General features: G+C 46.6%; 1 protein-coding gene across 4 annotated transcripts in view; it reads right to left on the bottom strand.

The window, feature by feature from the left end:
* Positions 1-15000, bottom strand: part of Fbxl7 (F-box and leucine-rich repeat protein 7) — a 312891-nt gene that overhangs the window by 291116 nt on the left and 6775 nt on the right. For 2 of the 4 annotated variants that reach the window (XM_086540044.1, XM_086540045.1), the window contains exon 1: positions 5586-5652. The exons of the other annotated variants lie outside the window; for them this stretch is intronic. The gene's annotated coding sequence lies outside the window, so the exon portion shown is untranslated. Of the gene's footprint in view, positions 1-5585; positions 5653-15000 lie in introns of those variants that run through there. 4 annotated transcript variants of the gene reach the window in all.

Here is a 15000-nt window from a genome sequence, read left to right as displayed (position 1 = left end):
CTCTCCCTGCGGCTCCGGGAGCGCCCCTGCAGCGCTCGCTAGTTCATGGCTGAGCTGTGAATGGAGCGACAGCTGAAGGGGCGTGCAGGGGGGGGGGGGGAGGCCCTGGAACCTGGAACCTGGAACCCGCAGGTGCGCATCCTCATGAGAAATCAAGTCCGGGGACGACTTTGAGATAAGGAATTAAACTCTGATAAAGACAACTTCTTCACATCTCGTGTCATGTATCCCCGTCCAGCCTCTTTCGGAAGTATCGTGGCGAGGACTTCTTCCCTCATCCTTTCGCTCCTACACCCTGAGTCACTCAATGATCTTCCTTTTCCTATCTGTCCGAGACCCACACCTCGCAGACATCCTTCCATACATCTACTCTGCAATTATCGTTGCGCCACCCACCTGCACGTGGTTGCCCATCTAACGACCCAGCTATCCACTATTCATCCACCTATTTTGATTATTTCACTCCCACTCAGACCCCCCATACATTTCCCTATTCGCACTCCAGTCATCTCCGCCGTTGGGTGATGATCCACTCACTTTGAAAGAAATGAGGAAAGGGATAGCCTGTAACACTAATGTTGCAGGGAATGAAATTCATAAATCTTGCAGGTGAGAAAAGAATGACATTAATAATCGGGATGGATGCTAATGAGGCGACGTGATGGATGGAAGTAAAGTGTGAGGATATGATAAAGACTGAAAGTAAAGTACAGTGCAAGCGACAGTCTGGAACCTGCACGTATGTGGGAGGATCTGGCATGTCGCAAACATGGCTAATTTATGCTGGCTAATGACTGATTAAACCACGCGTCGCATCGCCATTTGCTTCAAATCATGGACATGCTTCGTGTCGCTACAGGTACAAAATAATCTCTATATTACACCCACAGTCTCCGGCCACACCTGTAAAGACGAAAGTCGCGACACTCCAGTATCGTCACACCCTATGACTAGAATACAAGCCCTGCCATACGAAAATATGCCTCGAATAAAAGAACTGAGGTAGCCATACCCCCCCCCCCCCCTTCCTTCTGTGTCTCCCTCTAGATCGCATTAAACTTCAAGGCGAGTCTATTTTAACATCGAACCCCTCTGGTCTCTGCGTTGCCACCACCGCCCGTCGCAAAAGCCAGCACACCCTGCAGAAGTTCATGTTACATCACTGCCATGTCTCAGCAAGCGTTGATTAAAGAACACGACCAATAAAATCGATATGATCCCATGAATCCCGCGCGCTAACCATCCTCCCCTCCCACACATCCTCCTCCTCCCCCACCCCACCTCCTACCCCAGAAATTGATAACGTGGTTAAATCAGACACCGTGTAGAGAAAACCATGGATGTCAACTTACCTCAGACGTAGCATCCTTTGTTTAAATTTGTCTCTCTTCAGGTAGGCTTTGAATTTTACACCACTAACTCTTGCATATATTAAATTAATTGCACAATAAATATAAGACAGCCTCGCCACACGACTTCGTCTCCTTCCTCGAAATTAGTATCAAGCTCCGTATCAAAGAGAATCAACACAGTACCAAGGGGGAAGAACGAGTCAATCCCGCAGCACAAGAACGCAAACACCAGTCGCTCGCCACCAATCACCGAATCAAAGTCCGAATCAGCACTAAAGAAAAAAAAACCCGAGAATCACAAAAGCACACACACACAAAAAAAAAAAAAAAAACGATAAGGATAAACACACTTGAACGCAAGCTAGTAAATATCCAAAGGTAGCCCCTCCTGTAGCCCGGGAAAACACTCCACCAGCACCGAGGCTCCGCTATCACTGGCCAGTACTCAAGAAAGTGATCGAGTGAGGCTGACAGACCAACGTTAAGCAAGTGGCGGGCGGTCACACGGATGCGAGATTGGGCTTGCTGGCCAGGGGAAGGGGCGGCTGGTGGGCGAGAATGGGCGGGTGAAGGGATGGTGGAAAGGTGGGCGGGGATGGGTGAGCGGATAGGTGGGCGGGAATGGGTATGTGGAGAGGGGGGCGGGAATGGGTGAGTGGAGAGACGGGCGGGAATGGGTGAGTGGAGAGGGGGGCGGGAATGGGTGAGTGGAGAGGTGGGCGGGAATGGGTGAGTGGAATGGGTGAGTGGAGAGGGGGGCGGGAATGGGTGAGTGGAGAGGTGGGCGGGAATGGGTGAGTGAAGGGCTGGTAGAGAGGGGGCGGGAATGGGTGAGTGAAGAGGCGGGCGGAAATGGGTGAGTGAAGAGGTGGGCAGGAATGGGTGAGTGGAGAGGTGGGCGGGAATGGGTGAGTGGAGAGGTGGGCGGGAATGGGTGAGTGAAGGGCTGGTAGAGAGGGGGGCGGAAATGGGTGATTGAAGAGGTGGGCGGAAATGGGTGAGTGAAAGGCTGGTAGAGAGGGGGCGGGAATGGGTGAGTGAAGAGGCGGGCGGAAATGGGTGAGTGAAGAGGTGGGCAGGAATGGGTGAGTGGAGAGGTGGGCGGGAATGGGTGAGTGGAGAGGTGGGCGGGAATGGTAGAGTGAAGGGCTGGTAGAGAGGGGGGCGGGAATGGGTGAGTGGAGAGGTGGGCGGGAATGGTAGAGTGAAGGGCTGGTAGAGAGGGGGGCGGGAATGGGTGAGTGGAGAGGTGGGCGGGAATGGTAGAGTGAAGGGCTGGTAGAGAGGGGGGCGGGAATGGGTGAGTGGAGAGGTGGGCGGGAATGGGTGAGTGGAAAGGTGGGCGGGAATGGATGAGTATTTTTATCCCACAATAACATTTCCTCTCACTGTTATTCATTTACCTCTAATCTCCCTGAAACGTCTTGTTCTTGGATGATACCGAACCACAAAAAGTGATTCGTAAAACTATAACTTCAAAACATTGAAATGTTCTGTTAAGCAATTTCAGACCAAAATCTATGCCCGATTATCCGTAATATCGGAACAATGGAAAGCATAAAAGCAACAGGTCGTCTTCTACCTCATTCGTATGCATGTATTGTACAACTCTCTCTCTTTCTCTCTTTTTCTCTCTCGCCCTTATCTCCCATTCCTTTTTCTCTCTATTACCCTCATTCTCTCTCTTCTCTCCCCCCCCCCTCACTCTAATCATTATCTCTTTCATCCCTCTCTCTCTTCTTTTCTTTCTCTCTCTCCGTCTCCCCTTCTTTTTCTTCTCTCTCCGTCTCCCTCTCTCCCTCTATTCGCCTCCTCCCCTCCCCCTCCCCCCCATGTCACCGGGCACGTGGGGTCAGGCAAGGCAGCGTGATCCATCTCAGGTAATGACAGTGGCGGTGCTGGATCACCTGCCCGTAATTATGGGCGGCGCTTGCGTGCCCATGACGACCATCCCTTCATTATCACGTGATTACAGAATGTGTAACGTACGGTGACGGCGGGGGTCGTCGCGTTACGTCACAGGGCCGTAACGCTTGCGTGTGGGCGAGAACGTGAAGGTGGGAACGTCTTGCGAGGAGAGGGTGCCTTTGGGAGCCACGAGGTTGGGAATATGTTTGCGTGTGTGAAGATGGGGGGAGGGGGGAGGGGGAATGTTTGGGGTGGGGAGTGGAAGGTTGTGTGGGAAGTTGATGGGAGGTGTATGTGTGTGTGGAGTGTGGGGGTATGTATTTGTGCGCGCGCGTGAATGTGAATATGAGTGTGAGTGTTCGTTGGTGTGCACATATTCTCGTCGCCATCTATATATTTAAAAAAAATCAAAGATTCGTCCTACTACATTACGAGAAATTAGTGATTAATTGTATAGCACGCATTTTATTGGGCTACACAGAGAGAGAAAGAGAGAGAGAGAGAGAGAGAGAGAGAGAGAGAGAGAGAGAGAGAGAGAGAGAGAGAGAGAGAGAGAGAGAGAGAGAGAGAGAGAGAGAGAGAGAGAGAGAGAGAGAGAGAGAGACAGAGAAAGAAACAGAGAGACAGAAACAGAGAGACAGACAGAGACACAAAGAGAGAGAGAGAGAGAGAGAGAGAGAGAGAGAGAGAGAGAGAGAGAGAGAGAGAGAGAGAGAGAGAGAGACAGAGAAAGAAACAGAGAGACAGAAACAGAGAGACAGACAGAGACACAAAGAGAGAGAGAGAGAGAGAGAGAGAGAGAGAGAGAGAGAGAGAGAGAGAGAGAGAGAGAGAGAGAGAGAGAGAGAGAGAGAAAGAGAGAGAGAGAGAGAGAGAGAGAGAGAGAGAGAGAGAGAGAGAGAGAGAGAGAGAGAGAGAGAGAGAGAGAGAGAGAGAAACAGACAGACAAAAAGAACCAGAAAGAGAGAGAGTACAAAAGAGAAAACATAAAATCGCAAAACAAAAATACCAATAATGAAACACATAAAACAATAAAAAGCCGAGACACAAAGAGAAAGGTCTCGATCATATCCAATCCAATTCCATAGCGTATAAAACACAAAGGCTCTTCCGGATCACGAGAGGGAGATACAAAACGATAAAATTGTAAATCATTCATTTAAAAATCGAGCCAACTTTCACAAGGGCCACACTCCCCCATCCCCCCACCCCCTTCCTCCCTCCCTCCCCCGAGTCCCTCGATGTAAACACGACGGTGATTGTTCACATGGAACGGATTCCCCCCTCCCCTCTCCCCCCTACAATCCACAATCCTACCTCTCCCATACCCCTTATCCCCCCCTTGCCCCTAGTTCGATCTTAGCTCCCCGCTCCCATTCGCTTCCAATCCTATCTCCCCTAGCTGCCCATTGCCCCCTACCCCCTCTCATCCCTACACCCCCCCTTAGCCTTCCCCCTCCTCCTACCCCCTCTGGTGCTGCCCTATGATGAAATTCTTGAGATTACGATAGTCTTTTCACCCTTACTCCCTTGGGCACAACATGTGTAAAGGAAGGTGTTGGCTGTCTGTTTGGTGGGGTGAAGAGGTAGGGTGTAGGGAGGGGCAGTGGAGGAGGGAGAGAAGGATGGGAGAAAAGGAAGGGGGGGGGAGGGGAGGGAAAGCGTGAGGTAGCATTAGGGAGTGTTACGTCACTCCATTTTTCTTTCACCTATCTTTGTGTTATATATATTAGCACACGGCAGTCCTAATTTGTGTGCGTTTTGTTTGTTTAAGTGCGTGTATGTACGTTTATGTGCGTTTTATATGAGGCAGTGCATGTCGTATACACATAATTGTCTGATATAAGGCAGTATATACGGTATACATTAGAGAGTCGAATTGACATCTAAAGACATATGGACAATCTGAAAAGATATTGTCACCTGTAATCGTATTTTTTACCCTTTTCAGCATATCTAGAACATGAGACCTAGTTATTAAGACAGTGGCCTGATTGTTAATTAAATCGAAACCACACAGGTTGCCGAGTAGTTAACCTGACACTCGCGCTAACCGCAAACGATATAGAATAAAAGCGTTCATTGTAAAAGAGGTTTGTAATTAAAATGACTGAAATTATAAACAAGCAAAAGCAAATATACTCCACATCAAGAATAGCCTAAAACTAAAAGATTAAATCTTTGAAGACAAATACAAAAAATGATTCGAACACATTTCAAAGTATCTTCCCAAAAACTTAAATGTCCTAGTGACTATATACGTTTCACACATGCTTTAGTGCTACAGTTATAACAGTCGTGTAGTATACAATAAGTTAACAATACCTGGATAATATGCACCGCCCACGAAGTAATATTTTGCGAATGATAACCTACATAACTTGCACACACACATACTATTCCGTTTGGTATCTCATAGTGACTGGCTGGTACCGTAGTCAAAACAAAGTCTATATTATTCAAAGCTAAGATCTGTAAACTCAGGGGACTCTTAAAGTGATGTGTTTTTATTCTAAAATTTGGAATTCTGAAAACAAAAATGAATGGTTACAATACTACTGCATAAAAAAAAAAAACTAGATATATCAAAATGGATACTAAGAATTTTCATTTGATTTTTTTTTTCAGCAGCGCATTTTACCTTCAATTTGCGTAGGCCTATCTCAATTTCTAACCACAGCCGAATGATTTCTTTAGTATTTTATTTGTCAAACTTTAAAATCAATACATTATTTCCCCCAAATGGTCCTTCTATCTGGATTCAGAATGAAAAAAAACAATAAATTCAAAACATATAAAGAAAAAAAAATAAAACATTGTGACAACGTTCATTTTCTCTATATATCGCTCAAATATGGTCATTGACGTCAGATTAGAGATAGCATAATGAAATTACTTTTTACTTTGATATAGGAATTCTTAATATAGAATAGATAAAGGGACCTATACGTTGTGCGAAATTTCAACCATAATCAGAATAATTGATCAGGCCGTTATAAAAAAAAAACGTTGCTTTATTACATTACATTCCTACGTATAATATCAATAGCAAGTGTGTGTGACATCATCGCATAAGCAATGACCAGCGCGTGACGTCACCAAATTGGCGCCACTGGTCGTGACTCGAATTCGTGACCTACCCACCCCACCCCCTGCCCCCTCTACCCCACCCCTCCCGGACCGACAAATACCTATAGAGTAGATCGGAGGTGATGATGAAGAGGGGAGGGGAAGGGAGGAGAGGGGAAAGGGAGTTGGTGAAAGTGAAATGAAGAAGGTAGAAGAAGCAGGGAGATGATTTAAAGGCAATGGAAAGCGAAGGGGGGATTAGGGACTGGAAAGTTCAGAGGGGATTATGACAGAGATGGAGAGCGACCTGTCAGCTTTATGAAGCGGAGCTCACGATCATTTGATTTTTTGTGTGTGTCTCATGCCTTAACTCGCTATCACCTCCTGGCTCAACCTTTCTGTGTCTTTTACTTTCTCTCTCTCTCTCTCTCTCTCTCTCTCTCTCTCTCTCTCTTTCTCCCACTCTCTCTCTCTCTCTACCTTACCCCTCCTTACTTCTTTCCCTTTCTCCTTCTCCTATCTGCTTCATTAATCTTTCTCACACTTTCTCACCCTCCCTCTATATGTTTACCTGTCTCTCTCTCTCTGTCTCTATCTCCACCCTCCCTCTTTCTCGCACTCTCTCTGTCTCTATCTCCACCCTACCTCTTTCTCGCACTCTCTCTGTCTCTATCTCCCCCCCCCCTCTCTCTCTCTCTCCTAACCCCCATCCTTAATATTTCTCTCACTTTCTCTGCCCTCCACCACTCTCTCTCTTTCGCACTCTCTCCGTATGTCTGCCCCTATCCCCCCCCTCTCTGTCTGTATCTCCCTCTCTCTCTAGTACCCTCCCTACATCTCCCTCTTTCTCTCCTACCCCCCTCTCTTTCGGGTTTCTCCTTAATCCCGTTTACTGTTTATATTTTTTCTCTTAACCATTTATCTATCTACTTATCTTTTTTCACTTTTTTTTATCTTTAGCTATTTCATTTTCATCCATTTGCTTTCTATTCTGACTTTGAAATTTACTGATTCAGTTATCTTTTTTATATAATTTATCAATTATTTATCTACGTTGACTATCAGACCACTTATCTTTTCCTACTACTCCTCTCCTGCTTCCTGCGACCACTTGCATTTAGCATTCACCTTCCTCTTCTTTCTTCTTTCTTTATTCTTTCCTTCAACAAACACTGTAGCTTAATGTTTGTTTTGAAAAATACCTAATTCTTTTGATCGCAAAAAAGTAAAATAAATAAAAGCAAGATTTTTAAAAAATTAATACATTAACAAATAAAGTCTGGCATAATGTATCTGAAATACAGATAAAAAAAAGATAAAAAAACAAAAGCAAAAACAGGAACAAGATATCGCATCGGAGATCTGAACCAGTATTCCGAAGCAGAAAGCGGGACCAAACAAGTCATCTCAGATATAAAAGCTGCTCATGATATTCACAAAATTTTCCATCAATTACTTGTTTCCCTTTTTGTAAAAAATGTGTAATATAGGACGGTATTTTTTTGGCATTAGCTTTTATATGAATCGAATTCTAATCATATACTTTATACTTATCACTTTCTATGATTGATATATTCACGTATTCATTTATCATATTGTTAGATACATTTAGAATGAATGGCGCTATTTTTTTTAGTAATTGATATACAAAGACTTTATATATCTCCCAAGCTAAGAAATATATCTATATTTATGTACATATACATACTCATACGAAAAAACAACATTTATACAACTAATCTCAATTATGCGTATTGTATTTTTCCAATAGTCACAAAGTAACACGGATATATCAAAATAGTTTTAAATTCACCGATAACTCAAACAGAAGCCCAGTTCGTAAGGTGAAAACCTCGGAGAATATAACGAAATGAAACACGAAATCCCTCAAGGTTTCGCGACAGCCCATTTCGAGACATCCGCCTCCCGTACTCGCCCTCTTCCAGCTACTTTACGATATCCGGAAAGATAAATCGCGGGTAATCGCACCTCAGAAAAGGCTCTGATCCAATAGACAAATGAGAACAGTGATAAAATGATATTCGACAATACAAAAATATATACACATCAAAGCCAGACACGACCATCTGCGAATCCGTCAGCGCAGACAAAGGGTCGTGGTGGTGTGTCTCTTTAACAAGCGTGTCATCAAGTTACAAGACAGCCATCATAAAACACACGACAACTACATGCCTTTAATAAAGCATGATGACGCTGCGACACGACCAATAATATCAATTAACATCAATAACAACACCGGAGGACGACAATTCCCCGACCAGCGCACGCGGAGGAAAAATGAATCCATTTTAGACCGGTGACAATAAGCAAACGCAGGAACGCTGGATCCAATCTAGACGAAGAGCGTCCTAGGATGATAACAAGGCGGGTAAGGGTACGAATTACGCGACGAATGATGTCAGATAATACGAAAATCACGTTACGTTACGAAGTCAGACGCACACGCACGCACAAAAAAGAAACCGACGAAGATACACAAAAAGTATATGTCATTACAGTGTTCGCCATGATTGAGGACGCAACTACCGAGTATAGGAAATAACAACGACGCAACGCCAGACAAATCAACATCCTAAAAATGACAACAGTGCTAAAAACATGCGGTTAAAAAAAAAGTTCACGATCACTGCTCGGAGCGGCGTTAAAAACAAGTTCGAAATCAGACAAAGAACGCGCGCGCACCCGCCTTGCTCACGCTACGACATAGTTCTGGCGAGAGTAATGATATTATTAACTCTTTTTTTCCTTTTTTGGTCTCCCACTGTTTTTGTTCATAGGGTTATTTGTATTCGCACTGGTTTGTTTACGTATCTGTACGTTCGTACTGTTCTTGCCATTTCCCCCTCTGTTTTCCCGCCCTCACTCGCAACGTCTTTCCCAATATCTGTGATTACCTGTTACCTATCGATAATCCAGACGGTATAAAGACAGAACAAAGGAGAAATAACAAGAAAACAAAACAAAACAAAAACAAAACATATACATGCACACACAGCAGTTGAAGATAACTTAAAAAAACAAGGCTACGTGAGAGGAAATAGGACACAATTACTGATCGTTTGCCTCTGCTCGTTCTCCCTTTTATTAACGTCGCCACGCCAACCTTCGCCAATTCCATCACCATCATTTCCACCTTTGTAACTACCATTACGACCCCAACGACCTCTATCAGCTCCAGCGTGACGACGACCTCCGACGATTCCACCATGACGACAACCAGGGTGATTCTGGGCCGGGGGGTGTCTGATCGGCTGTCTGGTCGTCTCATTGTAAAGGGTTTCGCAGGAATAGAGATGCATAACATACATATACACGCGTGCATAAAAGGGCCCGCATACATGTACTTCCACAGATAGCTACTTAGATCGATATGTATATATAAGCACAACCATACATGCGCGTTCACTTTCATATAAACACACAATGGCGGACGTGCACACACACACACACACACACACACACACACACACACACACACACACACACACACACACACACACACACAATACAAAACACAACGCACGAAAGAAAAAACAACACACACACACAAATATATACACCCCCTCCACACACACACATACACATGCAAATAGACACAACATGCATCATACTACTGTTAATGTGCTGACTCATCTATCCATTTAACAGTATATTAGCTACATCAATCATGGGAGTGTGTGAGTGGTCGGTTACTCTACTTCTTAGGGTTAATATACGAAGACTTCCCTTTTAACGTTATCTTTTTAAAGTTATATAATGTACGCTCCTTCCCTGAGTGGGAATTGAGCCGGAGGATGAAGAAGAAGGAGAGGAAGAGGAAGAGGCGAAGGAGGGGGAGGGGAAGGGGGAGGAAGAGGAGGAGTAGGAGGAAAAGGAAAATGAGAAGGTGAAGAAAGAGGAGGAGGAGGAGGAGGAGGAGGAGGAGGAGGAGGAGGAGGAGGAGGAGGAGGAGGAAGAAGAAGAAGAAGAAGAAGAAGAAGAAGAAGAAGAAGAGAAGAAGAAGAAGGAGAAGAAGAAGAAGAAAGAGGAAGAAGAAGAAGAACAGGAAGAGGAGAAGAAGAAGAAGAGCAGAAGGAAGAAGAAAGAAGTAAAAAAAAAACAAAGTAAGGAAAACAAGAGGAAGAGGAAGAGTAAAAGGAAGATGAAGAAGGCGAAGAAGATCGCTTAGAAGTGCAGTGAAGCTTAGGCTAATATCTTTTATATAATAGATGACCCTTTGATAAATCTGGCTATTAAAAAGAGCGCACCGTAACATGAATTGCAATAGTCATCCACAACATTAAAATCCTCGGGCACGAAACATAAAAATATATCAAAAATGCAAGAGACAAAACTCGTAAGTGATAACAATGATAACCAACGGCAACAATAACAATAGTAATAACAACAAAAAACAATAGTAATAATAACAATATCATTAATATCATTACCATTATCATAATTCGTCATAAAACACAGATTAAGAAAAGAAAGAAGAAAATGAAGAAGAAGAAGAAGAAGAAAAAACGCAACAAGAACCAGAATACAGGGGGAAAACACAAAAGATTACAGTGAAAGAATCCTTAGCAATAAACGGTCTGCAGGAAGCACATGACCCAAAGGAGATTCTATTTAACAGCGGAGACTCGAGTGTATAACGTGTTTGATTCTATTTAAATATCTTCGCGAAGTCTTGCCTAGAGGAGGAGAAGGAGGAGAAAGAAGAGAGGTAGGTGGTGGGAATGGTGGAGGAGGAGAAGGAGGGGGAAGAGGAGGAGACGGAATAGGGGGTGGTGGTAAGAGTGGTGGATGAGGAGAATGAGGAGGAGGAGGAATGGAATGAAGAGGAGGAGGGGGAGGAGGAGGAGGAGGAGGAGGAGGAGGAGGAGGAGGAGGAGGAGGAGGAGGAGGAGGAGGAGGAGGAGGAGGAGGAGGAGGAGGAGGAGGAGGAGGAGGAGGAGGAGGAGGAGGAGGAGGAGGAGGGGGAGAAGAAGAAGAAGAAGAGAAAGAAGAAGAAGAAGAAAAAGAAAGAAGGAGGAGGAGGAAGAGAGGGAGATAAAGCTGGTAGAAAATAGGGAGAAAGGGGATCAGGAGGAATGTGGAAAGATGGAAGAGGATAAGAATAAGAAAAATAAGAAGAAAAAGAATCTGAAGGAGGCGAAGGGGAAAATAAATGAAAAGGAGGAAAAAAAGGATGACTATACATATTATATAATAACGATAATTATAGATATCATGATGGAAACATGAATAACAGCACCTGATAATCACAATAATAACCATCACAATTAAAATATAATAATGAGTAATGATAAACATAACAACAGTGATAAAAATAATGATAATGGTAGTAATACTAATAAAACAACATCAATAATAAGGATAATAGTAATGATAATCTCGTAAATATAACAGAAATGATAATGATGATAATAATGATAATGATAATAATAATGAAAATAATGATACTGATGAAAGAGAGAGAGAGAGAAACAGAGAGAAACAGAAAAAAACAGAGAAATAAGAAAAAAAAACAGAAAAATAGATAACTAAATAGATAGAGAAAGGCAGAGATAGGAATATAGATAAAGAAACAAGTGAGTGAGAGAGAGAGAAAGAGATAACAAAATCAAAAAGAACCCCAGCCTGGGCTCATGTCCAACCCTGGGTCATGAAAGCCTTGGAATTCCCCCCCTCCCCCCTCCCCCCCTCAGCGCCGGGGAAGCACCAAGGGACAAAAGAGATAAAAGCGCGCATGGCCGAATCGAAGGAGGGGGTATAAGGGGGTAGGGGAGGGCAGAGGGGAAAGGGAAAGGGTGGAATGGAGGATAGATAGGGAAGGGGGAGGGGGGAGAGGGGTTAGGCAAGGGAGGTAGGAGAGGGTAGTGGGGAGGGGAGAGGGGAGGGACGTAGGGAAGGGTGGATGAGGAGAGAGGGAGGGAAGAGGAGAGGTAGGGGACGGGAGGTACAGGAGGGGAGAGAAAGGGGAGGGGTATGGGAAGCGAGGTATGTGAGGGGAGGTAGGAGATAGGTAAGGTAAGGTAGGGGAGAAAAACGAGAGGAATATAAGGGGAGAGAAAGGAGAGGAGAGAGAGAGAGAGAGAGAGAGGCAGAGAAAGAGAGAGAGAGAGAGAGAGAGAGAGAGAGAGAGAGAGAGAGAGAGAGAGAGAGAGAGAGAGAGAGAGAGAGAGAGAGAGAGAGGGAGAGGGAGAGAGGAGTCAGAGGGTTGCCATGAGATGGGGAGGGATGGTGGGGGGAGGGGGATGTTGTGGTGACTTGCATCATGGTAATCACTATAATGAAGCGAATGACTCTGAGATATTGTGATCCGCTCACTGTCCCGGGCTTGTCCTCGCGGTCTTTCTGTTTCTTGTCTTCTTTCTCCCTCCCTTCGGTTTCCTCTTTGCTTCTTCTTCCCTTTTATTCACCTTTCTGTTTTCTTCACCTTCTTTCCTATTTTTCGTTTTATTTTCCTTAGATTTTTTTCTTGTCTTTTCTTATTTTCCTTTTTTTGTTTCTTAGCTTTTTCTTTTTTTTTTCCTCTTTTTTTTTCTCTTCACCTGTAATTTTTCGTCTTCTTTTCTTCTCTTCTCCTTATAGTTCTTTTTTTCTTTTTTTCCTTCTTCTTTTTCTTCTTATATTTCTCCTTTTCGGCTATGCTTCCTCCCTCCCCCCACCGAGCCACAGAGTCTCAATCAAACCCCCTCCCCCATATCACCTCAACCGCCCACCTACCATGACTTCCCCCCCCTTTCCACCCCCTTCCCCTTCAACCCACCCCTGTCCTCCTCATGAACTAATTCCCCTTCAGCCCACCCCTGCCCCCCTCATGAACCAGTTCCCCTTTAACCCACCCCTGCCCCCCTCATGAACCAGTTCCCCTTCAACCCACCCCTGCCCCCCTCATGAACCAGTTCCCCTTCAACCCACCCCTGCCCCCCTCATGAACCAGTTCCCCTTCAACCCACCCCTGCCCCCCTCATGAACCAGTTCCCCTTCAACCCACCCCTGCCCCCCTCATGAACCAGTTCCCCTTCAACCCACCCCTGCCCCCCTCATGAACCAGTTCCCCTTCAACCCACCCCTGCCCCCTCATGAACCCCTTCAACACTCCTGCCCCCCTCATGAACCAGTTCCCCTTCAACCCACCCCTGCCCCCCTCATGAACCAATTCCCCTTCAACCCACCCCTGCCCCCTCATGAACCCCTTCAACACTCCTGCCCCCCTCATGAACCAGTTCCCCTTCAACCCACCCCTGCCCCCCTCATGAACCAGTTCCCCTTCAACCCACCCCTGCCCCCCTCATGAACCAGTTCCCCTCAACCCACCCTGCCCCCCTTATGAACCAGTTCCCCTTCAACCCCCCCCTGCCCCCCGCATAAATCAGTTCCCCTTCAACCCACCCCTGCCCCCCTCATGAACCAGTTCCCCTTCAACCTACCCCTGCCCCCCTCATGAACCAGTTCCCCTTCAACCCACCCCTGCCCCCCTCATGAACCAGTTCCCCTTCAACCCACCCTTGCCCCCCTCATGAACCAGTTCCCCTTCAACCCACCCCTGCCCCCCTCATAAATCAGTTCCCCTTCAACCCACCCCTGCCCCCCTCATGAACCAGTTCCCCTTCAACCCACCCCTGCCCCCCTCATGAACCAGTTCCCCTTCAACCCACCCCTGCCCCCCTCATGAACCAGTTCCCCTTCAACCCACCCCTGCCCCCTCATGAACCAGTTCCCCTTCAACCCACCCCGGTCCCCCTCATGAACCAGTTCCCCTTCAACCCACTCCTGCCCCTCTCATGAACCAGTTCCCCTTCAACCCACCCCTGCCCCCCTCATGAACCAGTTCCCCTTCAACCCACTCTTGCCCCCCTCATGAACCAGTTCCCCTTCAACCCACCCCTGCCCCCCTCATGAACCAGTTCCCCTTCAACCCACCCCTGCCCCCCTCATGAACCAGTTCCCCTTCAACCCCCTCATGAACCAATTCCCTTCACTGCCCCCTCATGAACCAGTTCCTCTTCAACCCACTCTTGCCCCCCTCATGAACCAATTCCCCTTCAACCCACCCCTGCCCCCCTCATGAACCAGTTCCCTTCATCCCTCCTGCCCCCCTCATGAACCAGTTCCCCTTCACCCCCCCCCTGCCCCCCTCATGAACCAGTTCCCCTTCAACCCACCCCTGCCCCCTCATGAACCAGTTCCCCTTCAACCCACCCCTGCCCCCCTCATGAACCAGTTCCCCTTCAACCCACCCCTGCCCCCTCATGAACCAGTTCCCCTTCAACCCACCCCTGCCCCCCTCATGAACCAGTTCCCCTTCAACCCACCCCTGCCCCCCTCATGAACCAGTTCCCCTTCAACCCACTCCTGCCCCCCTCATGAACCAGTTCCCCTTCAACCCACCCCTGCCCCCCTCATGAACCAGTTCCCCTTCAACCCACTCTTGCCCCCCTCATGAACCAATTCCCCTTCAACCCACCCCTGCCCCCCTCATGAACCAGTTCCCCTTCAAACCACCTCCCTCATGAACCAGTTCCCCTTCAACCCACCCCTGCCCCCCTCATGAACCAGTTCCCCTTCAACCCACCCCTGCCCCCCTCATGAACCAGTTCCCCTTCAACCCACCCCTGCCCCCCTCATGAACCAGTTCCCCTTCAACCCACCCCTGCCC

The sequence above is a fragment of the Penaeus japonicus genome, unplaced genomic scaffold (genome assembly GCF_977035675.1).
Source record: "Penaeus japonicus unplaced genomic scaffold, GWHDUDI00000001_assembly GWHDUDI00000009, whole genome shotgun sequence".
In the NCBI taxonomy this organism is placed as follows: Eukaryota; Metazoa; Arthropoda; class Malacostraca; order Decapoda; family Penaeidae; genus Penaeus; species Penaeus japonicus.
The sequence above is the reverse complement of the archived record's forward strand: the minus strand, read 5'-3'. Positions and strand labels throughout refer to the sequence as shown.